The sequence below is a fragment of the Rhea americana genome, unplaced genomic scaffold (genome assembly GCF_003343005.1).
Source record: "Rhea americana isolate MKP2758 unplaced genomic scaffold, rheAme1 scaffold_485, whole genome shotgun sequence".
Taxonomy (NCBI): Eukaryota; Metazoa; Chordata; class Aves; order Rheiformes; family Rheidae; genus Rhea; species Rhea americana.
In genome coordinates, this window is record NW_028186629.1 from 149366 (window position 1) to 172946 (window position 23581).

The window sequence follows — 23581 nt, forward strand, 5'->3', positions numbered from 1 at the left end:
GGAGATAAGGCAAGTGAATTTAAAAAAAATGGAAACAGATAATAACCTGTGATTTGCACACATCTCAGACATGGTTTGTTAAACCAGGATTCTCACATCTGTAAGGGCTTGGTTTGAGCAGGCTGTGACTCACTGGATGTGGAGATCAGTTCACTCTCTAAATGCAGTCATCTGTCACATTTGGCATGCAGAATATTAGAGTACTTCACAACATTCACAAACAGGACAAGGTAGCTTCAGAGAGGAGCACTGTCTGTGACTGAACATGGAATAGTAAGTGCAGGCTTGCATATATTTCAGTGTAGTGCTTTTTCTTTCTTTTTTTTTCTTTTTTCTTTTCTTTTTTTTTTTTTTTAAGGTAGGTTCCAGGCAAAAAAGTTCAGTCACCGTACTGTCCCTTGGTCAGATATACCAGCATAAAGGACTGGGCCAAGGGTAAACCCTTTGTTGTGGTTGCTGTGTGGGCATATATTACCCTAAGACAATCACAGAACCTAAACTTTGAAGTAATGCTGTACAGAAGCAGGCATATATCATTATATCACATTAAGCTGTAATAAATGTCACTGAACAAAAAAAGTCATAGTCCAAGAATGTATTTTGGAATAAGGGATATATATTGCAAAATTTCCAAGTCTAAAGGAGGTTGAAACTATAACTTAGCAGAAAGTTAAACTTCATTACATACTACACATGAAAAGGCAGGAGAAACTATAAAAGCATGTCTTGTTAGTGGCTTTATATAAACCACTTCTTCCTTAGATTCACTTCTGTTAAGTTTTACTTATCTGGAGAAGACCAAAAGATGTATTGGTGAAAATCTGCATCAATATTCTGTTTTTATGAGCTGTATATGACCCAGGCAGTTTTCCCAAGACAATACTTGCTACTGTTAATCAAGACAGTTTAAAGGAGTGTTAAATGGAGAAAATATAGTCCTTTCCTACAAGGCGTATGAGAATGATACAGTATCACTTTATTAGGGTAGGCAGATTTGAGGTATCTTTTGAAAGCTGTATGAGTACATTAGCTTTTATTTACTAAAAGGCGGAAAAGTATAAAGCTTTTCCGTGGACCTTGTAGCTGTCATGTAAGACTCACTTGAATTTTGGATAGCAAAGTAGATCTATCATCTACCATCACTGAGCAAACCTCTGCTGAGGACTTACAATCCATTCACAATAAGGTGAGGTTGAACACGATTAGTCACAGGAAAACTGCTCATTTCATATGGTTTAAAACAAATCATGTTTTGTTAGTGACTTGAAATTAACTGACAATCAATGAACTATACATTCAAGATCAATATCAGCAGTAACAAACTGCAGTACTAAATACTTATAAAACATTAATACAAATTTTATACTCCTACAGCTAACTCCAAATGTGAAAAATGTGGGCCAGCTACTGAATGGGGCGAGGGTCCTGGTGACAAAGGATACAGAGAAGGCAGAGTTACTGAATGCTGCCTTTGCTTCAGTCTTCACCACTAAGGGCAGCCCTCARGAATCCCAGAGCCTGTAGATGAGAGAGGAAGTCTGGAGAAAGGAAGACTTTCCTTTTGTTGAGGAGGATAGGATCAGAGACCTTCTGGGCAAGCTTGACTTCCACAAATCCATAGGCCTGGATGGGATGCACCCATGGGCACTGAGGGAGCTGGCRGATGTTGTTGCCAGGCCTCTCTCCATCCTCTTTGAAAGTCATGGAGAACTGGAGAGGTGCCTGAGAACTGGAAGAAAGACAATGTCACTCTAGTCTTCAARAAGGGCAAGAAGGAGGACTCAGGCAACTACAGGCCAGTCAGCCTCACCTCCATCCCTGGAAAGGGGATGGAAGAGCTCCTTCTGGGTGTCATCTCCAAGCATATGGAGGAAAAGAAGGTGATTGGGAGTAGTCAGCATGGATTCCCCAAGGGGAAATCCTCCTTCACCAATCTGAGAGCCTTCTCTGATGGAATGACTAGCTGGGTAGATGAGGGGAGAGCAGTGGACATTGTGTACCTTGAATTCTGCAAGGCTTTTGACCCTGTCTCTGCTAACATCTTCCTAGAGAWGCCCAGGAAGTGTGGATTAGACGAGTGGACAGTGAGGTGGATTGAGAACTGGCTGAAAGACAGAGCTCAGAGGGCCCTACTCAGTGGTGCAGAGCCTACTTGGAGGTCTGTGGCAAGTGGAGCTGCCCAGAGCTCAGTACTGGGTCTCATCCTGTTCCACTTCTTCATCAATGACCTGGATGAGGGGACAGAGTGGCTGCTCACCAAGTTTGCCGATGCTACCAAGCTGGGAGGAGTGGCTGATACACCAGAGGGCTGTGCTGCCATTCAGAGAGACCTGGAGAGGCTGGAGAGCTCGGCAGAGAGAAACCTCCTGAGGTTCCACAAGGGCAAGTGCCGAGTCCTGCACCCAGGGAAAAATAACCGTAGGCACCAGTACAGGCTGGGGGCTGACCTTCTGGAGAGCAGCCCTGCAGAGAAGGACCTGGGAGTGCTGGTGGATGACAAGTTGACCATGAGACAACAATGTGCCCCTGTGTCCAGGAAGGCCAATGGTCTCCTGGGGTGCCAGCATTATAGAAAGATAGGAAGAGGTTGCCAGAGGTGATCCTGCCCCTCTCGTCAGCCCTGGGGAGGCTTCATGTCAAGTACTGTGTCCAGTTCTGGGCTTCCCAGGACAAGAGAGACATGGAGCCGCTGGAGAGAGGTCAACCTAGGGCTATGAAGATGATCAGAGGACTGGATCATCTGCCGTTTGAGGAACGGCTGCGAGAGCTGGGCCTCTTCAATGTGAGGAAGAGCAGACTGAGGGGGGATCTTATCAATGTGTGTAAGTACCTGAAGGGAGTGTGTCAAGGGTATGGGGACAGACTCTTTTCAGTTGTCCCATGCGACAGCACAAGAGGCAATGAGCAGAAATTGAACCACAGGAAGTTCCGCCTGAATGTGAGGAGGRATTTCTTCTCCATGAGATTGACAGAGCACTGGAACAGGTAGCCCAGAGAGGTTGTGGAGTCTCCTTCTTTGCTCATTTTAAGCTCTATGTGAGAATTCTTTTGCTTTTATTAAGACATTTACAGATGTTGAAGAATCTGATTCATCTTCTTTGACAGAAGTATTGTGGTTCCCCAAAATTCCTGTGCTGTTAGAGCAGCATGGTTCTATTTGTGTTGCTTATCCATCCCTGTGTGACAGGAAGCATCTCAGCTTTATTTTATGGAGAGCTTTTTTTTTATGAATTTGTATTAATTGTTGCAAGACTCTTAAGTGCATAAACTTCTTTGTGCCTCCCCTTAAGTCAAGCAGTTACTGCAGCCAAAACAGCTCCAAGTTTAAATATATTTTGCTGCACTTACCACATATCCAAATCTTCACAGAGCCCCTAGACACATAGCACCTATCTCCAAGTGCTAAGGAGAGCAGAGGCCCTGGGAGTAGTTTGTAAGCAGAAAATGGCAGTAGTTCTTCATAGAATGATAGGATATTCAACTCAGTATTGAACTGAGCACTAAGGAAATGAAGGATTTGCATCTTTGACGTGCCCTGCTGGCATGCTTAGACTTACAGTAAGAGACTTGATTATCTAGCAACCTAATACTGCGTTGCTGTCATCAGAGGGTGTAACTCCAGCTACTGCACYTGAGCTTCTAGAGCTCCGTGAGACTAAAGAGCTACTTCTGCAAGCAATTAGACTGAGCAGTCAAGTGAAATGATAGTTTATCAGGGTCATGAGAATTGCCAAGTCTGCTCATATTCTTTCAATTTGGGAAAACACTTAAAATCTGGATACGGCTCTATGCTTTTATCATCAGCTGGAAGGAGCCATGTGTGAGAGTACATCTTTCAGAATGAGTGAGTGCATGCCAAGTATGTAGCCACATGATGAAATGGCTGCTGGCTGCATAGGTGATAGGACTACAGAAAACGACAAAGCCTTTTCAGACGGCTATACAGCTGACTAGCAACCATGTCAAACACAGTCAGCAAGCCCTCTGAGCTACAAGTATTCTGATCAGTATACATCAGTTTAAAAATACAATTATGATTTCATTACCTTTGAAATTAGTGCAGATACTCATTCTTTTCTTACAGTTAAGCCAAATACTTTCACCATGCACAGGCAAATCTAGTCCTATACTATATACTAGATACTAGTCCTATGAAAGAACTACAGGAATTTTTTTTTTTTTGAAGATGTTCTTGTCATTTTGCTGGACCTTTTTACTTTCTTGATATTTAGTTCTACTTCCACTAGAATCAGTAGCAAAAGGTCCCTTAGATTTGCAAGAGATGAGGACTAAGTCTTGAGCCAGAGCTTTAGTTAATGTGGCAGTGAAAGACAACTTAATCTTAGAACAACAGTGTGGGCGTAGTTCAACACTGTCTCGTTACACATATGATTATTTCTTCTGGAGAAAAGATTCGGTAGCATTCTGTGATACTAAAAATTAGGTAGTAATTCATCAAATGTTGATTTTAGTGGTAATTTGGTTAGCTAAACTTGCAGATAAGTTCACTTCATTATTTCACACTCTTACTCTCTCACTCACTTCTGAAAGTCGCATTCATTCAGTCTCGCTTTCCATCCCATTGGGTAGATTGCTGTTGGTCTAGGACAGCTGGGCAGAAAGTGATGGTTTTGTGCTTTCCATCTGCTTACAGTTTTGTGCTTTACCAGCCAGGTCCCCAAGTGTCCCCAAGCTTTCATAGGTGCATTTCCAAGGATTTTCCTCCATTTTCAGGAATTCTTCCAATTTTACAGACCTATTTTTTCTTCATCTGAAAAGTCTATGTGCAGAAACACAATGCGTGATCATCTTCCTAATTGCCAGTTCTGACTCATGTGTGGCATGTGTAATTCATTGGAGGATTCAATATTTGTCAATTCTGTTTTGTCCAGGTGTTACTACACTTTACAACTGAACCAGGCAGGTTATAGCCAGCAAGTAGCAGGACAGTTCTTGAGAGCTAAGAAGGTTAAGTTTTGAACATTCGTCCCCACTTCTGCAATAATTTACTTCCTATTGGTGTTAATCTAGGCTATTTTTTGTTGACCGGACTTAATCATATTAACTTTAAAAGGTCTAAAGAATACTAAATATTCTAAACCACTTTGGAATTTCTTGTCTTATCACTGAAAAATCCTTCCCTTAGTCAGTATTTCTTGCAACATGCTAATCCTTTTCCACTGCTGTCTTAAATTCCTGTCTAGCATTTTAAAAATAAAAGTTACTCTTCTGTATGCCTTGATGTCAGTGTGAAAGCATAATATTGCCTCATGTCTCACTGCAAAGAACAGTTACATTTTTAGATGATGGAGAAAATAGTCAGCAGTTTCAGAGGAGGTTCTAAATATCTAAAGGCCGGTTATTGCAAATGAATACCATATTTTTAATGAAAAAGACACACCCAAAGTAAGAAATGCATATATATGGGAAAGAAGGCTTTACAGTAGCTACAGATGGTCAAGAAAATATTCAGCTATAGAGAGATAAAGAAGAATATAGAATATAGAAGAGAGATAAAGAAACTATATTTATATTTATATTTAGTCTCTGCTTATGTTTCCTGTTCACAAATAAGGTGAAATAACACTGAAAAACAGGGTCTTCCTTCATTATTTTTGCTTTGATGGAACTGTGGAACTTCAAGAACGAGTTTTGACTGAATAAGTAGCATTGATTAATATAAAAAGTACTATTGCAACCAGAGAACAGCAGAAGTGGTGACCTAGAACTATAGATTTAAGAGCAGTCTTTTCCCCTCTTCGTGACTGATCACTTCTCTTCCTATACTTAATAATATGTGTCTGAATCATAGTATCACAGAATCAGTAAGGTTGGAAGGGACCTCTGGAGATCATCTAGTCCAAGCCCTCTGCTCAAGCAGGGTCACCTAGACCATGTTAGACAGCGTTGCATCCAGGCGGGCCTTGAATATCTCCAGGGAAGGAGACTCCACAACCTCTCTGGGCAACCTGGTCCAGTGCTTGGTCACTCTCACTGGGAAGAAATTCCTCCTTACGTTCAGGCGGAACTTCCTGTGGTTCAATTTCTGCCCATTGCCTCTTGTGCTGTCACATGGGACAACTGAAAAGAGTTTAGCCCTGTCCCATTGACACACTCCCTTCAGGTACCTTTCGAGCAAATTATAATCTCTCTGCACCCTCATTGGTGGATTTAATAGTTGTTTTCTTTCTAAGATGCTGGGCAATATGCCTTGTGTACTGGTCAAAACTGAGAAATAGGAGGTATTATAGCACAAAAAAATGTAATTCAGATCTTCATAAAGAAACTCATTCCAGAGAAGTAAAAGGGTATGTGGAGTCGTAGTTATTGTCATAATGATACCTAAAAATGCTAAAAGCTTTAAAATTGAGTTCAAGTGGTGAGGAAAAGTCAACAYGTTTCCTACCATTCTATCATTTTTGTCAGGATCTGTTAATACATGGCATAGGCGGTACACTCACATTRGAAGAAAGGATTGGAAGGACAGCCTTTCCATCTGTTATTCTAAATTCAGACATCATGCAAGGTCAGAAATTCTGCKTTTTTTTTTGTTTTTACAGAACTTGAAAACTGTTTACCTATTCAAAGACAGTAGATGTATATAACCCATCAGTCATCATGGCTACTGAAGCAAGATGAGAAGGGAATTGTCCTTTGTGACTTTTCCTGCTCAACAATGCGCTTTTCAGGAAACTTACTTGGCATCAATCAAAAGCTGCAGTTCCTCATTCTAGCCAAACTCTTGAGAAAGTCACCTTTTCATATGTTTATTGTGTTGCATCAGCAGATATAATAATGGCAGCAAGGAACAATAATCTCTATTAATAAGGAACAATTTATCTCTGTTAAAATAAATATTTGAAATAAGAATCTGCAAGAGTTAACAGTCTTTGCAAATAACATGTCTCTCTCTAACAAGTTTAAAACAGCTCCATTGCTAAGCAGTATTTAATAGAGATGGGTTAGTGACTGCTTGTTTCAGGGCCTAGCGAATTTGCGTACATTTTTTGTTATGCTGCAGTGCAGCTAGAGAAGCCAGGAATGATATCTTTTAACCTCTTGATTGCAGCATACTTTTCACGTAGGAGAAAAAGAAAAAAAGTGATGAGTTCTTTTCACTAGCAAGCACCAAAGCATTTCCAAAAAGCTCACATCCTTTTGAGCAGCTCAAAGACCCTTAAAATAAACAAATACTTTTAAATTCTGCTTTCCTTTTTAAATACGCAGACATTGAGGTGCTTACCTGGTCAGAGGCAAGTTCAGTAACATTGCAGCTCTCAGTTTTTTTGAATCTGTGGTGGTAATTACAATGCAGATGTCTTGTGAGCTTCTATGCAGCAGAACAGAATGCAGCAAAGAAATATAATTTCTATCACATTAGTTCACGTAAGAGCCAAATACTTGACACATAGTGATGTCCTTATATAACGTGCACTTGAATTTTAGCAGCTCTTTTATGCTCAAAATCTCTCTGGGAGGAATATAATTTAGCAAAAATATAGCAATTTCATTTGACACTCTTTCTACTGTGTGAGAGACAAGTGTGAGGCACTATGGACAAGGGGCACTATAATGTTATGTGAAGAGAAGATTTCCAGGCTATAGAGGAGTAGGTAGGGTCCTACTACTGTTTTGGTTTAAAAAATGTCAGCAAATCTGTCAGCAAAAAACGCAGATGTGTTCCTTTTGCTATCACTAACACTTTTGGTGCTGTGTGCAAAGTGATTTTGAAGGGCTAGCATTATTTCTAAAGACTAGGTGTCAAACASCAGCATCCACTCCTTCTGGAATATTGTCCACAGCCTGAAGATGTGTACTAATGACCAAGTTTTATGCTTTCACTGAGAGGTGAAATTTCATTCAGTACTGAGATATGCTTATTGCTAAACCTCTTCTGAAGATAAGAGCTATCAATCTAGCACCTTTCGAATTTATATTCAAAGTAAAGGCCAAAACAGATCACATTATATTAGTGGACTTCAGCATATTTGACAAGGAATAGACAAACAGAGTTTATATTAGTTAATCAAAAATCCATTAATTTCTGCAGCACAAGAATGTTCGTGAAGTTATAGGTTAAAGTAAGTTACTTTTGGCCTGTTTTCCACAGTGGCCAGGAACAAGCTAGTAATGTTACTGGTCCAGAAATCTTTGCCTATCACTCAAAAAACTTTAGTTCTGTCCGTAGTGCTTCGGTTATGTTATTCAGAAAAATACAACTGTTATAGTGGCTTTGGGAGATAGATCCTTATTGTCAGAACACTTTGGTACAACTTCTTACCAACTACTGCTGTAGTAGCATTTTGTGTCTTACTGTGAATACAGCTGTATTCAACTTCTCATAGTGAGGGGTAGTATATCCTACAGTTAGTATTGACCTTGACCATTCAGATTCTGAAGACCAACTCTGTAAATACTGTAGACATATTATAAGCAGGCTGAGAAAATATTTTAGTATAAAATGTGAATCCAATCCTAATATGTTTATCTGTGAAAAATAAGTATGCCAACAAAGATACTTTATTGATAGAAGAAACACTAAGAAACTTGTCCTAACCAACAAAGAGGGACTGGTTGGAAATGTGAAGGTTGGGGGCAGCCTTGGCTGCAGTGACCATGAAATAACAGAGTTCAAGATCTTGCAGGAAAGAATTAAGGCAATAAGCAGTATTGCAACCCTGGACTTCAGGAGAACAGACTTTGGGCTCTTCAGAGACTTGCTTGGAGAAATCTCATGGGTTAAGGCCCTAGATGGAAGAGGAGTCCAGAAGARCTGGCTAGTATTCATAGGATCATAGAATCAGTAAGATTGGAAGCGACCTCTGGAGATCATCTAGTCCAAACCCCCTGCTCAAGCAGGGTCACCTAGGCAGGGTTGCATCYAGGTGGGCTTTAAATATCTCCAGAGAAGGAGACTCCACAATCTGCCTGGGCAACCTGTTCCAGGGCTCTGTCAAACAGAAGGCTGTGCTGCCATTCAGAGAGACCTGAGCAGGCTGGAGAGCTCGGCAGAGAGAAACCTCCTGAGGTTCCACAAGGGCAAGTGCCGAGTCCTGCACCCAGGGAAAAATAACCGTAGGCACCAGTACAGGCTGGGGGCTGACCTTCTGGAGAGCAGCCCTGCAGAGAAGGACCTGGGAGTGCTGGTGGATGACAAGTTGACCATGAGMCAACAATGTGCCCCTGTGTCCAGGAAGGCCAATGGTCTCCTGGGGTGCCAGCATTATAGAAAGATAGGAAGAGGTTGCCAGAGGTGATCCTGCCCCTCTCGTCAGCCCTGGGGAGGCTTCATGTCAAGTACTGTGTCCAGTTCTGGGCTTCCCAGGACAAGAGAGACATGGAGCCGCTGGAGAGAGGTCAACCTAGGGCTATGAAGATGATCAGAGGACTGGATCATCTGCCGTTTGAGGAACGGCTGCGAGAGCTGGGCCTCTTCAATGTGAGGAAGAGCAGACTGAGGGGGGATCTTATCAATGTGTGTAAGTACCTGAAGGGAGTGTGTCAAGGGTATGGGGACAGACTCTTTTCAGTTGTCCCATGCGACAGCACAAGAGGCAATGAGCAGAAATTGAACCACAGGAAGTTCCGCCTGAATGTGAGGAGGAATTTCTTCTCYRTGAGATTGACAGAGCACTGGAACAGGTAGCCCAGAGAGGTTGTGGATTCTCCTTCTCTGGAGATACTCAAAGCCCACCTGGATGTGATGCTGTCTACCATGCTGTAGGTGACCCTGCTTGAGCAGGGGGCTTGGACTAGATGATCTCCAGAGGTCCTTTCCAACCTTACCGATTCTATGAAATCAGGAAGGATACAAAGGGTGCAAAACACGAATTAGAGATGAAAGTGCACCATATTTTTATCTACACTTTTTAAGTGTTTACACTCTCAGAGGTTTTAAGGAGGTCAGTCACACTAAGCTTACTGTCATCCTGAAGTGATTAATTTCAGTCATGACTAATATGAGTCTAGAGCTGGTAATGAACCACTTGTATTTTCCTATTCAAATATTTCTGTTGAGTACTTTGTCAGTGTGCAAATGATATTAAATATTGTCCTCAACAGATGAAAACACTTCACTCTATAAAAGCAGCAACCTTAGTCCACCAAGTAGGAGGAGAAGTTTTATATTACGTTAAAGAGTCAAGAAGTTGAAAAACGGAGTGGAAAAGTTGGGGTCCAATCACAGAACATTTCCATGTCCAAAGAAATTAACAGATAGCTATAAACAGTGAGTGTTTGTCAGAAACTTGTGCTGAATGAATGGAGCCTGAAGCATAACGAATCTTTTTTACTTGCTGCGCAAACATTCAGTATTCCCTCTATATTCCCCTTGCAACTCCATTTGCTTACTCTATTAAAACATTGTTAATGGCACAGTGTCAGAAATTATGATGTTACTTTGTCTTTTACTTCATGCTTGCTTGTTTTAAGGGTGATTTTAAATTAGCTACATAATGAGATTGGGGTTTCTTGTGTAGCACAGGGATGTAGTAGTCTGTAAATTGAAGAAGTGTGACATCTTAACAATGTCTTATATGCCTCAGAATGTGTAGCAGGTAACAGAACTGACTAGTTTGAAACCTACCAGCTCTCAGATCAGGGAAGTAAAAAGCACCTCTCAGGGACTGAGGATAGCATGTTGAGTACTCTGGTGTGCAGTGAGATGTGGAAGAGCATATGTTTGGATCCCCAGGGATTCAAATGAATTATAGTTACTACTTAGATTGTACATCATGTACATAATGTTATACAGTGTTGTAGGAACGAACAAAGGAAATTTTAACAAGCCAGTAGGGAAGAATGCTAGTCAGCCTCTGACTCCCACTGGTTCTTAGTAACACACAAATGTGGTGAGTCTCATAAGATCATAAGCTTTAGTTTCACAAACACCTACCAACTCTCAGAGAAATTAAGAAATTCTCAGAGAAGATTAATAAATGCTTAGAGAAGCCAAGTGTATTCCTAATGGTGTTACATGTACTAATATGTATTTTAGGTATCAACAGAGCCTGAACTGGGGACAACTGAGATACTTTAGTTGAAGTGAAGGAGCAATGCAAACAGCTTACAAACTCAAATAGTTTCCCTAGTACCGCATAACTGATTCTAATCTCTACTCCACAGAAACCTAGCTTGGGGATATTTTATAACACTATTCTATTACTGCCTGCAAAATTACAAGGRTACTTTTCCTTGAATTTTGAGCGCATTATTGAATATCATGAGATATTACCAACTTCCTAAGTGGAGTACATTTCATTTTTATATTTATTTTTATTAAAATGACAACAAAACCAATCATACAGAAGTATAGATATTCTTAAACACTCTTTCAGGTAAACACATTTATCAAAATTGCAAGCAGAGTATTCAGGCAGAAAAGACTGAGTTGCAACATCAGCTGCAGAAGTATACAATGGCAACTGATACAGCATAACAAAGTTATATCTTCTTGACATCAAGTTGTGTTGCAGCATCTGATTGAAGAATATGCAAATACTGTAGATAGATGGACAGCACTGCTGATTAAATACAAGGCTACTGTAATGTAGTCACTACTATTTCCTTTGAATATTTTTGAGCAGAAGTTAAAAGGAAATGTTTTCAGGGAAGTCCTACAGTGGAATGTGATGAGGAAGTGAAATTCTAGTTCTAATTATACCTGTGTCCGTAAAGTGAAGGAAAACAAGGTGCACATATCTCCGGTGGAACTACAGGACTCATAAAGAATAAGTTCCTATGAAACTATAGATAATTAAAAATGAAATACAGCATGTGCTGGCAGCAGCAGGAAATTTAGATAAATAGATACATAAGCAGCAACATCTTAAAAATGAGATGGAAGAACAAACAGGAGATTATTTGTTATACTTTTTAGCAAGTCAGTAAGTCTTGTCAGCAAATCTTTGAGAGGTGATCAAATTGCAAAACAACAGCATTCATAGGTGTGAATGCTATCTCAGCTCTTTCAGGTGGACTAGTGTGGAGACTATCCAACTTACATCATATAAGGACATACCCAGTAGACAACATTTCAGCAGTCAGATTAGACTGAAAAGCTGCATGCTCATTTATCTGCAGTAGTTACAGCACAAGCTTCAGCCAGCTTGGCCCTCTCCAGTTATTAAGATGATTCCACTGCTGTTTGAGTAGCCTTTATTTAACTATTTTCATGGAGAGAGAGGCCCACATTCTGTTGACCATTTGGCTATGGGATTCAGATGYAGTTGCCTCAGAGCAAAGAGGAGTTAAAGTTTTTAATCAAGGATTCTGGCATACAAGATTATTGTTCACATTTTTACTTTGTGGTCATTAGTTTTTTTAATTTTAAAAAGTGGGTAATGCTGCAGTTAAATATATATATATATGTGTATGTATGTATAAATAAACGTAAGGAAAGTAGAGATCATTGCGATAGGAGTTGGCCAATTTTACAGCAAAATTTTACAACAAAAGCAGACCAGTTTTAGACACAAAAAAATCTTTGACTTATACATTAACAACTCAGTTAATGAGTGAACTCATGTTTATACAATATATTAATCATCATCACTACATATACAAAACTGTTTGTCCTTAACACTTATATCCCAGATTAGCTATGAGAAGCTGATGCCGTGCAGTTATGGCTGGAAGTTGGGGTCCTTGGTGGTTTCAGTCATGGAGGCTGAGGCAGTCAGGCTTGAGAGTTCTCCAACAAGGAAAAATCTGTAAAGAATCATTCTTTCCTGCTTTCTTGTCTGCCTTCYTTCTTACTTCCTTCTTCTTCCTTCTTGTTATGCTCTTTAGCCCTCCTCCAAAAGAAAGCTCTGATCTGCTACTCTTAATGCATAGCATGGTTTCGGTTTTTCTAATTGCTCTTCTTTTGTATGTGGCAGGATATCCTGCCTGCCTGCAGTCTCTTGTGTGTACCTTGTCCTTTGTCTGGCAACCTTTTGTTCATTGGATGCTTCCAGCATGCAACTATGCACAAGTGCATTTGCTACTGTGGTGGTCACGTTGCTCAGACGCTTGTATAAAATGCTTATACATTGTGTCTGGCTATGGTGTCCCAGTGGTGCAAAATACTCATATGGTCCTATTGCTTATATTGCTTTAACACACTTAGTTTTAGGTTCAAGGCAAGGTAATGTTAGTTATACCCTGATTGTGATTGATTTTGATTGTAACACTCTTGACTTCTGTGCATCACAAGCCTCTACCTCAGCCACAGTAAAATAGTCGTCTTTTAAGTTAGCAGTAATACATATCCATCTATTTTAGCATAAGGAAAGCTAATTTAGTTTTACAATCTTGCTAGTTTCTACAGAATATAGCAAGAATTAAAGACAATGTTTCTGAAATAGTATCCCCAAAACTAGGGGTTCTTGTGCTTTGGGGCTGAATTCTGGTTTTCTTTGTATTGAAAAGGTGTCTGTGAAGTGTAGGAATAGCAAGGAGGGCAGACTGGTTAAAAGTTTGACATTGTTCTCATATGTTCTCCCCTCAGCTTTGACTGGAATACTTAAAGAAGACAAACACCTGTAAAATAACACATAAGCAATAATTACGGGTGAAAGAGTTCGAGATTAACTTTGTGTAAATTTGGATTGATAGTCTCAAAGTCAGTTATGATAATGACAGGAGAAAAGAAAATACAATCTGTGTTTTAAAAAAGTTCATGGGACTTAGTGCATCTCACTCGTTCTTAGATGTTGTTTGAAAATTCTCTTTTACCTGAACAAATGGCCAACTGAGATCACCTACTTATTATACATTGGCATCAGCTGTGTAATTAGTTTAGGCAAGATGCACATGCATAGCTTATGCATCTATTTATTTATTTATATTTTGACCAACAGCATGGCACTGAATGATGGTGGCATTCAGTACCATTCTTCTACTGCATATATATTTTTAATACAAACTTTATTATATATAACTATAAAAACAAATCCTTTCTTTTCTGCAAAGACAGGAGTCTAAAGAGAACTCAGTAGCGGTACATCTGGGAGCTTCCTATCATGGAACTGGTGATTCACACTTCAGATGACTTGAAATGGCTTAAGCTTTAATTTTAAGTAGTTATAAAACGTCAACTTTACTTCTCTGATGCCAATTGAAAGAACTTACTTATAATGTTGAGCTCTCCAGAGTATGTAATTAGGCAAAAAACCTCAGAATTAGTAACATCTGAAATTAAAAATCATCTTAAATGAAATATGTAACTGTAATCTTTTTGCACCTTAATAGAGAAATAATACATGAGTGCTTTCCAGAGTGATATGACTCAAGACAGTATCACAGCATGATGCAGAGAAATAACCATCCCTTCAGGATGTCATAAGAAAAATATATTTTTTTTTCTCTAAATACTAAACAAAAGTATTAATAGACCCAACTAGAGATATATAGAGAAAACAGAAGCTGCTAGCATTTTGTCATCTCTCAGGTATTATAAAAGAAAGACATGTGTCATACATATTCTGTATGAACCTCCCTAGAGAAAATGGTAATAAAGGAAAACAAAGTCCTCGCTGATATGTCAGCAAACAAAATTAAAGTAGATGCCAATACATGTCTTTAAGGACCACATTATTGAAGCTTAGTAGTGCAATGTCCAAGTTGCACTGAAAGTCTCCCTTTTAAAAGCCTCCATAGCTTTTGGAATAACTCTTTTTCCTCCTCCAGCTCAAAGGAGAGTGAGGTAAATCACATAAACCACATAAATCAAAGCTTTCAAAACAACCAGAGATTTTGTCATAAAATAATAATTAATGAAGAAAAAGTCATATAATTCATTGAAGGACAAGCTGCAGGGACACTAACATCAAAATGTTGCAGTATTTGCCCGGCCGACAAAATAATCACCATCAACAATGAAGCTGTTATGCTTACAGCAATGTCAGAACACAAGTAAGTAATGAGTAGGATACAATTTATTAATTCACAGGCATAGGCTATTCACATATCAGAGGAATAGAAAGAAAGATCAGTCAATAATTAGTAAATAAAGCAGAGTCTACATACCACCAAGCAATTTGGGCTCTCAACCTCAAGGAGTTTCCTAGTCAGGTATCCCCGAACCAGAGAGGTGGAAACTTGCATCTGTCTCTCCTAGAGTAAGTCCCCTTCCCTCACCTATAGATATAGCTGACAGTGATGACCACAAGTCATATGACAAAGCTTTATTCAGCYGGTGGATCTAAGATGTGGTTCAGAGGAAACAAAGATGTGGTTCCAGGTGGTCAGTTGTTGGCAGATTGTCCTGTTCACAGGACAATGCAGCTGCCCAAGCCCTGTCCATAGGACAATGTAGCTGTCCAAATCCTATTAATAAGCAAGTTGTATCAGCCCTCAGGTATCCACTCACATTAATAACAGTGGCTGGAGGGCAGCCTGTGGAAGCAGGGGTACTTAATCAATAAAACAGTGGGGTTCAGTGTAGCCTCCCCTACAGAAGCATTTAAAATTCTCATGATACTCTCAATTGGAAGCTTCAGGAAAGAACAGAAAATAACTTGGGTGGGAAAGCAGAGAGTTTTAGAGAGCAAAAGTAGTGTCTGGAGGGCCAATATCACAATCATCCGAATTGTTCTCCATTTAATCAACAGCACATACAAGTCACAGAGCCAGTCAGTCTGTCTTTAAGTGATCAGGATTCTTCTTTTAGTCCCATATTGCGGAAGATCAGGTGCATTCAAAGCTTTCTTGGTTGAACAGAAATACAGTTCTTCAGCATTTTATAATCTTTGTTTCTTAACTGCTTCCATATGCAGGCTATGTGTTGGAAACTCCTTTTAGTATTTGTTGGCTAACATATTTGACCTTTTTCTCTTCAATTTGAGAAGTCTGTGCCTAGCTCTAAACTGCAGCAACCCAATCATGGGTTGCAAACAAAACCAAACCAAACCAACAACCCAATATTTATTTGTATATTTTTCATCCTATCAAGCACACATTAGCCATGCTCCTTCCCTTAAAATCCCACATTTTTTTCAAGCCTTTGAAACAGTGTATTTCATTCTGCTTAAGACCATTACTTGTAGTGATTATGTGAGGTTTAGCCAACATGTGTGTCAAATGTTACAGGAGAACTGCAAGTAAACTGTAAAGATTCCGTCAAAACCCACGCACCTAGTACTCTACTGATACGAGGATGAAGCAGTGGTATGAGTGCATTGGAGAGGTACCAAGATACATGTAATACATACATATACACAGTGAAACACATCCTTCAAAGCGTATGCACTTTCCTCCAATGAGAGTTTTTCCTTTAAGGAAAAGCTAACCCATAGGATTAGTATGGATATGGTCATATCAGCAATAAAATTGATGCTTACAGTAAAACATACAGACTGTAGAATGGTGGGCCCACTGAAAGGTGTATTCTTGCCTAAGTAAAGATTTTAGCAGGATTAAGCTAATATTCAGGACTGCACTGTGGTTATTGAGTTAGAAAAAAGAAGTACCCAAACTATCAAGTGAATATATAAAGTAATCAAAAATTCTTGAAAATACAGTTACCTCAGGAAAGCAATGATTTTGAAAGAACAATGAAGAAACATGTTGCAGCTTCAGCATTTGTTGGTTTCTTTAAGAAAAAAGTCTAAATCAAGACCCACTTTCTCCATATTTAGACATTTTCCTTTTGGTTTCTTTTAGTCATATACAATCTTGCTGTATCCACAATATGCAGCACATTGTGCAAGAAAAAGAAAGAGTAAAAGAAGATGTAAAGAAACAGTACAATCACTGAAAAGAGAAGTCTAGGGGRAAAAAAAAAGCTTGTGACATTTCTTCTCAAATTTAGAGAGACCAGAAATTAAAAAAAAATACTGCAGCAAAAAATGCTGTTTCTACAGAGAATCTGTCCATTCTATGGTGAACAATTTTTTAAAAATAAATTATGTATGTCAAAAGGAAAACAGGTGTGAGTGGGTACAGTTATACTCATTTTTAAAAGGCTATTCTGTGGGAGGACTTTTATGAAAGTACTATTTTGGCCTTACACATCAGCTTTTTATGTAAGTTAGGGTTTCAATTCTGTGTTGCAGGAATAGAATACAATTCTTCATTACAACTTCTACGTTGCAGAGAAAAACAAAAAGGTGTGTCGGCTATAACTGACCCCATCCTTTGGGATAATCTGTCTTTCATGTTAGATTCTTTCCCCTTTTTTTCTACATAATGCTTATGATTTATAACAGCAAAAACCAGCAATGTTTTTATGAAAGCCATTTAATACCTTTCCATTACTGTTGTGCTGTGGTGCCTCTAACTCCTTAGCAGCTAAGACAGTGCTATACTTGAGAAGGCTGRGGAGGCTGTAATAGAAAGTTTGTTCTGTCAGCCAGGAAACACAAGGTTATTGCTGATTCAGAAGTGGGAAGAGAGTGTGCGTAAGAGCTGTTCTGTGTCTGTGTATGTGTATCTTCAGAGTGGAGATGAGATAGGGTCAAGCTGCCATTATTTCTGCCTCCTGGAAAGGTGATCCTACTTCAAGCACCCCATTAATACCAAGTGAGCTCTAAGTGCTACCACTCTGGGAGCCTGGAGAGCCCACTACAGTGTCATTTCTTGACTGTGGTGTGCCTTTTCATTAGTACATCTTCTGTCTCCTTATTTGATATACTCCATTGTAGATGGACTCCTCCAAATGAGAATCAATGCAAGGGCTGCAAGCTTTCTGACTCATTTGATGCCTTGGGATTTAAGGATGCTTTAAACCTGCCTTATGCTTGTTACACATACCACCTATTATATGCTCCTCTTAAAAGGCATTCTTGTTAAGGGACATGGACCAACCTTTAAAAGTGCTCTTCCCTGAAGTCTTAGGTACTGTCCCTTTTTAACACAGCACTGAAAACTTTTAGTTTGGCAATATTTCTTTTTAATCATCCGATGTCCTACATTTGATCTAACTGAGAAAGAAGTAGTATTTCATAAAAAAGACAAATATTGGATAAAGCATTAAACTGTGGGTGCTCAACCAGGGCTGGAAGGTCGTACGATCAGACAGGCTAAAATCTACATTTTGTGTTGTTGTTTTTGTGAAGGTTATGTGTATTCTTCTTTCACTTTAAAACTATTGCGGCCTATACCTATAGTTACAGAAGAGTGAAAATGGCAGCCAGTCTACTGCTATTCACTTGCATCTCTAAACTGAAATAGAACATAGCCCTCGGCCTTAATATAACAACTTATTCAATAGTCTGAGTTTTATTAAGGTCCTGAATATACCAAGATGCTAGGCAATCTTTCTCCTACTTGTGAGGGTTTGACTGCCTATGCTCAAGGCCAGCTCTGACATGACACAGCTGTGGGACCTGGAGTCCAAGTGCCAGGAAACAGCTGTTTTAGAATGGGTATTGAAAGAGACCTTCCAATTTTTCAGGAGCTAACTTTAAGCTCATCCCAGGCCTTACTTGAATTACGATGTTTGTGTTCTGCATGGACCTCACTGATGAGCATCCTGCTGCTATCCTGGGACTGATGTTCTGCCTTGCCCATGGACTTGCCTTGTAACTATAAATTCATCTGGCTGGCCCTGGCCACTCTCACAGTGCTCCTATGCTCAAGTACAGTAGGCTGGCCCTTGGCTGCAGCATGCCTTGTGGTGACTTGGGGCTTCAGCTCAGCTTTCTGATAGAGCAGCCACCTGGTGGGGAGCTACCAAGCTATATTTACAAAAACTAAATTAATGCTCTGCTTGGAAGGTTCTTCAGAAAAGGAAAATGTCCTCTTCTAAGAAAGGACAGAAAAAAGATCAGTGAAGACATATTTCAGCTGACTGTGAAATTGTAATATTACTTGGAACATAAAGAAAATCATTTAGTTTGAGAACATTATATATACTTGTCCCCATCTCAGCAACTGGTCCCTTTATTATTAATCTGAAAACAAACGGTTGAAGATAAAATATATGTAATATTTTGTAATAATGAAACTTAATACATGGTAGAAAGATCTGAAGACCTCAGTAAATTACTGTAGAAAAATTTAATAATTTCCTATGTGGATGAAAGAAAAAGGAGGTATTTTATTCATTTACATAACTGCATGCTATTTTTTGCATATTTCTCTAGTTCCTGTTGACTATGCAGGGAGTCATTGCTGAAGACATTGTGACAGTTGGAGGTTCAACTTCGTGCATACCTTTGCAAAAGAAAGTATTCCTTATCATTACCAAGTTACATTAGGAATCTGTCTATGGCAGGCTTATATGGCACACCATTATTGGTGATTAACTTCCTGTATGGATCAAGGTGAAATGTTCTGATCCAGAAAACAGTATCAGGATACAAAGTGAGAGAGGAGTATTTGCATGATGCCACTCTGAAGACAAGCTAGGGCCTCATCTCGAGTACTGTGTCCGGTTGTGGGCTCCGCAGACTTGGAGAAGAGGGACATGGAGCCACTGGAGAGAGTCCAGCATAGGGCTACAAAGATGATCAGAGGGCTAGAGCACCTGCCCTATGAGGAACGGCTGCGAGAGCTGGGCCTCTTTAGCCTGRAGAAGAAGAGACTGAGGGGGGGATCTTATCAATGTGTATAACTGCCTGAAGGGAGGTTGTCAAGGGTATGGGGACAGACTCTTTTCAGTTGTCCCATGTGACAGCACAAGAGGCAATGGGTGAAAACTGAACCACAGGAAGTTTTGCCTGAATGTGAGGGGGAATTCCCTGTGAGATTGACAGAGCACTGGACCAGGTTGCCCAGAGAGGCTGTGGAGTCTCCTTCTCTGGAGATATTCAAAGCCTGCCTGGATGTAACCCTGTCTAACGTGCTCTAGGTGACCCTGCTTGAGCAGGGAGTTTGGACTAGATGATTTCCTAAGGTCCCTTCTAACCGATTCCCTTACTGGTCCGTTACTGATTCTGTGATTCTATGATTCAAATAAATCTGAAGATCAGGAAGGGTAAATGAAAGATTCTGAATATGTGCTTAAGCTCATGCAACATGCACAAGATCAAACTGATTAATTTCTGGTAATCAGACTAAGCCTATTTAAAAACATACAAACAAACTCCAAAGTAAAGAGGAACAGTTGAAAACTGAAACTAACTCTTAGTGTGCTATGAAAGCAGTTAAGGTTCGTATGGCAGTTTTCCAAAGTCCATTTGTGACACTGACCCAACAAAACTGACCCTTAAGATTTCTACATTCTAAGATTTAATATGACATGGGCCTAATAGGACCTGAATGTCAGAGCAGTGTTCCATTAAAAGTGTAAAGAAGCTCCAAGGTAATTTTTAATCTATATGTAAATTAAATATTATTATATTATCTGTAGCAAAAATTGCAAACACATGGGAATAAGGGACATTTGCAGATAAACAGTATGAAAAGAAGACAAGTTCTTGTCCAATAATTAGTGAGACATCGATGGGGATGGATTTGATCTGTTTTTTAGGAAAATTCTAACGAGTTTATTATGTGCTTTTTCAGCACGTTTTGTTCTTTCTGAGCAGCAAGGTACCATTTGTCTTCTCTGAGATACATATTATAAACCTGTGGGTAATCTACACTTGTGTTCGTAATGTTTCTACTGTGAGTACACCATTAACCAGGCTAGTGCAAGAGCCACTCTTGCTATCACTACATGAAGCACTGTACGTGCCACAATATTACCAACCTCGCAGGAGCTAGAATGCTGTTCTGCTCATGGCTTTGCTTCAGTATAGTCTTTTCTCCATTACTCCATTGACTGAAGAAATATGGAAATACTCTGTGGCAGCAGAAGTCAACCAGAGCTGTAGGTGCTATATATGGTACCATATCTGTAATGGCTGAGAGCTGTAGGTGCTATATATGGTACCATATCTGTAATGGCTGCTGCTTGATTCAAGTATAAATGAAGCACCATCTGTTTCAAAATGCTACAGTGAATTAGGTAGTACTTTAAAAAGTATTTGGAAATCTTTGATTGGCTGCTGTTATTGTGGTTATGTGCAGTTATATAAATAGCAGTCATTTTTAAATCTTGTGTTAGATATATTGCTATATGGCACTTCTTGAACCACAAATTTTGGGGAAAAATGTGCCCATCATGGAACATCACATAAGCAGCCTCAACCCCTGAGTATCTGAGGCCAGCACTCAGGTCACTTCAGAGTTTCTTTACATGCCCAGCCCAGTCCTATATTCAGAGGAACAAGGGAAGCTAAGGAAAACAAATGACATCTCCTGTATAGTTATTCTCTTCACTCTATGCTATATGCTGTGTAACTCTCTGTCATATGAAGATTTTGGTAGGTAACATAAGGTCAGAATGGCTGGCCATCCCAGATGCAGTAGAGCAGAAAGATGGTATATACTGGAAATGAAACTGTGTTATGAAATTACATGGATCTTCACTATGTTTTATTACAACATAACATAAATTTGATTCACAAGATGACTTAATGGTAGGGTATTGGCTTAATCATTCTTTTAATTCCACTGTTGTTCCGTTTTCTACTTGGGCCATCTGCTGCAAAACTATGCAGCAGACTGAAGTCTTTCATTTGAGAGAGAAAGAAAAAAAAGTGGGAATGTTTCCTAATGCAAGTCTGCAAAGAGACTGGCATAATAGCATGGAACATCATCCGTTAGCTTGAATCTTCCCCCAATGTTTACCCAGTTMTCTTGCATAAGATTAGTTCTTCATCACAAATTGGAAGGGTGCAAGGAAGAGCAATAAAGATGCACTCTGGTGGCCAGAAGCATACAAGAAAGCTGTGAATTTTGAATCCATAGATTTGGTAGCAGAGTCCTTCAGTTTGCTAGAAAGAGCAGATTTAATCCCTGAACAGGCTTTCATGCAACAGCGAGTATATGTTGAAAAACAGCATAGTATTCTTTTACAAATTCTGGAATAATCCTATCAAAAATTTCTTGTTTTCACACAGGCAGGCAGGTGGTTTCAGTCTTACTCATGCCTCAAGTGAAATCCACAGTTAACTTCAAGGAATAGTTATTATTCCATCAGTACATACTACAACCCATGCCAGGGTGCAGAAGACTATGGAAGTGGAGCTGTCAAGGGTTAGTGGTTCGGGTTAGGAACACTTAAATAAACTGGACATACAGAAGTCCATGGGTCCTGATAGAATGCATCCATAAGTGCTGAGAGAGTTGGCCAATGTAATTGCAAAGCCACTCTCAGTTATCTTCAAAAGGTCATGGCAATGAGGAAAGATTCTTGAGGACTGGAAGAAAGCAAATGCAACCTCCGTTTTTAAGAAAGGCAAAAAAGATCATCTAGGGAACTACAGGCTGGTCAGCCTCATCTCGATCTCAGGGATGGTGATAGAACAACTAATCTTGGATACTACTTGGATATTTTCAACCCCAACAAGAAAGGAGAAAGTCRAACATATGTGTTTGATTTGAAAACAAGTTTTAAACTTCTATGAATGATGTATTTGTTTAGAGAACATGGCAACTTGCAGACCAGCGCCTAAGCACTACATCAGCACTATACCCTCAGGTGACCCTTGTTCAGGATATTAGTTAAGAATATGATAAACTTTGGGCAGACTTCCATGTTGCCCAGACTTTTAAACTGATGCACTATTTGTACTRTGTCTGAATACACACTTAGATCTTGACTTAGTCACTGAAGTGACTTATTTCTTTTTCGCTGTATTCACTCCTTGACCTGAGTTACTGTGCTCTTACAAACTAAAGAATAGCATGAGAAGTCACAAATCTGTCTCCAATTATTGCAAAGCTCCCTAAATATCATAGTCTTAGATAACTTGATTAAATGGATTCATTTGTAAAATTGCTGGCTGATCAGTTAGCTAGAGGGATTCTTTTTAAGCTCATTGTGTTGTGCTGTAAATTGATGGAGAAAAAAAAGAAAAATAAGAAATATAATACATCTACTAACAATCAGAGCAAAAACTCAAAAAAAGGTGGAAAGATTCTAATTTGCAGTGCTTTAAAGCTAAGTTTCCTTTGGAGTGGAAACACCTATAGACCTATTGACTGCATAACAATTTCAATGCTCTTTTTTTGCACAGAGAAAAATGAGAGTGCTGGTAAAATATAATCACATAATGTCATCTGTGTTTCACCTCTCATTTGGCTGGTTGAGTGTTCATTGTACTGAGAGTATGCAGTATTGGGGTTAGCACTTGTAAGAAGCATTTTTTTTCATGTTTACAGTTCACCTTAGATTGTAGTTCTCTAAAGGGATGCTTACAGGATGCTCTAGGGATTATCCTAGAGAACAATCGTTACTTATTTGTCATACTTCTGTGGCTACAACAAACGTTGCAGTAGGATCAGGACATTGAAATAGAGCAGTGGAAAAGTCTGTATAGTATTTAGGCTTTTTCTCTTTAGATAATATTTTTTAGGGGTTTTCATAGAGAGCTGTTAACTGACAAGTTAAAAGAGCCTGAAGGCTGAGATTTTTGAAAGCTAACTCTAGATTCAAATTCCCATGATTGAGCTTCACCCTTTTTACCTTTTGCTCATATAAATACAACAACACAAAATTCTGTGGCAGTGTTTTTTCTCTAGAGATTTCCCCTTAAAGGTTTTTATGCTCCAAAATGTAATGCAATGACTTTTAGAAGGAAATAATAAAGGATATTTTCATACATTT

At 39.3% G+C, this 23581-nt stretch overlaps 1 protein-coding gene across 1 annotated transcript in view; it reads right to left on the reverse strand.

The window, feature by feature from the left end:
- C9orf72 (C9orf72-SMCR8 complex subunit) overlaps positions 1 to 23581 on the reverse strand; it is a 79895-nt gene that overhangs the window by 26443 nt on the left and 29871 nt on the right. The window lies entirely within an intron of this gene.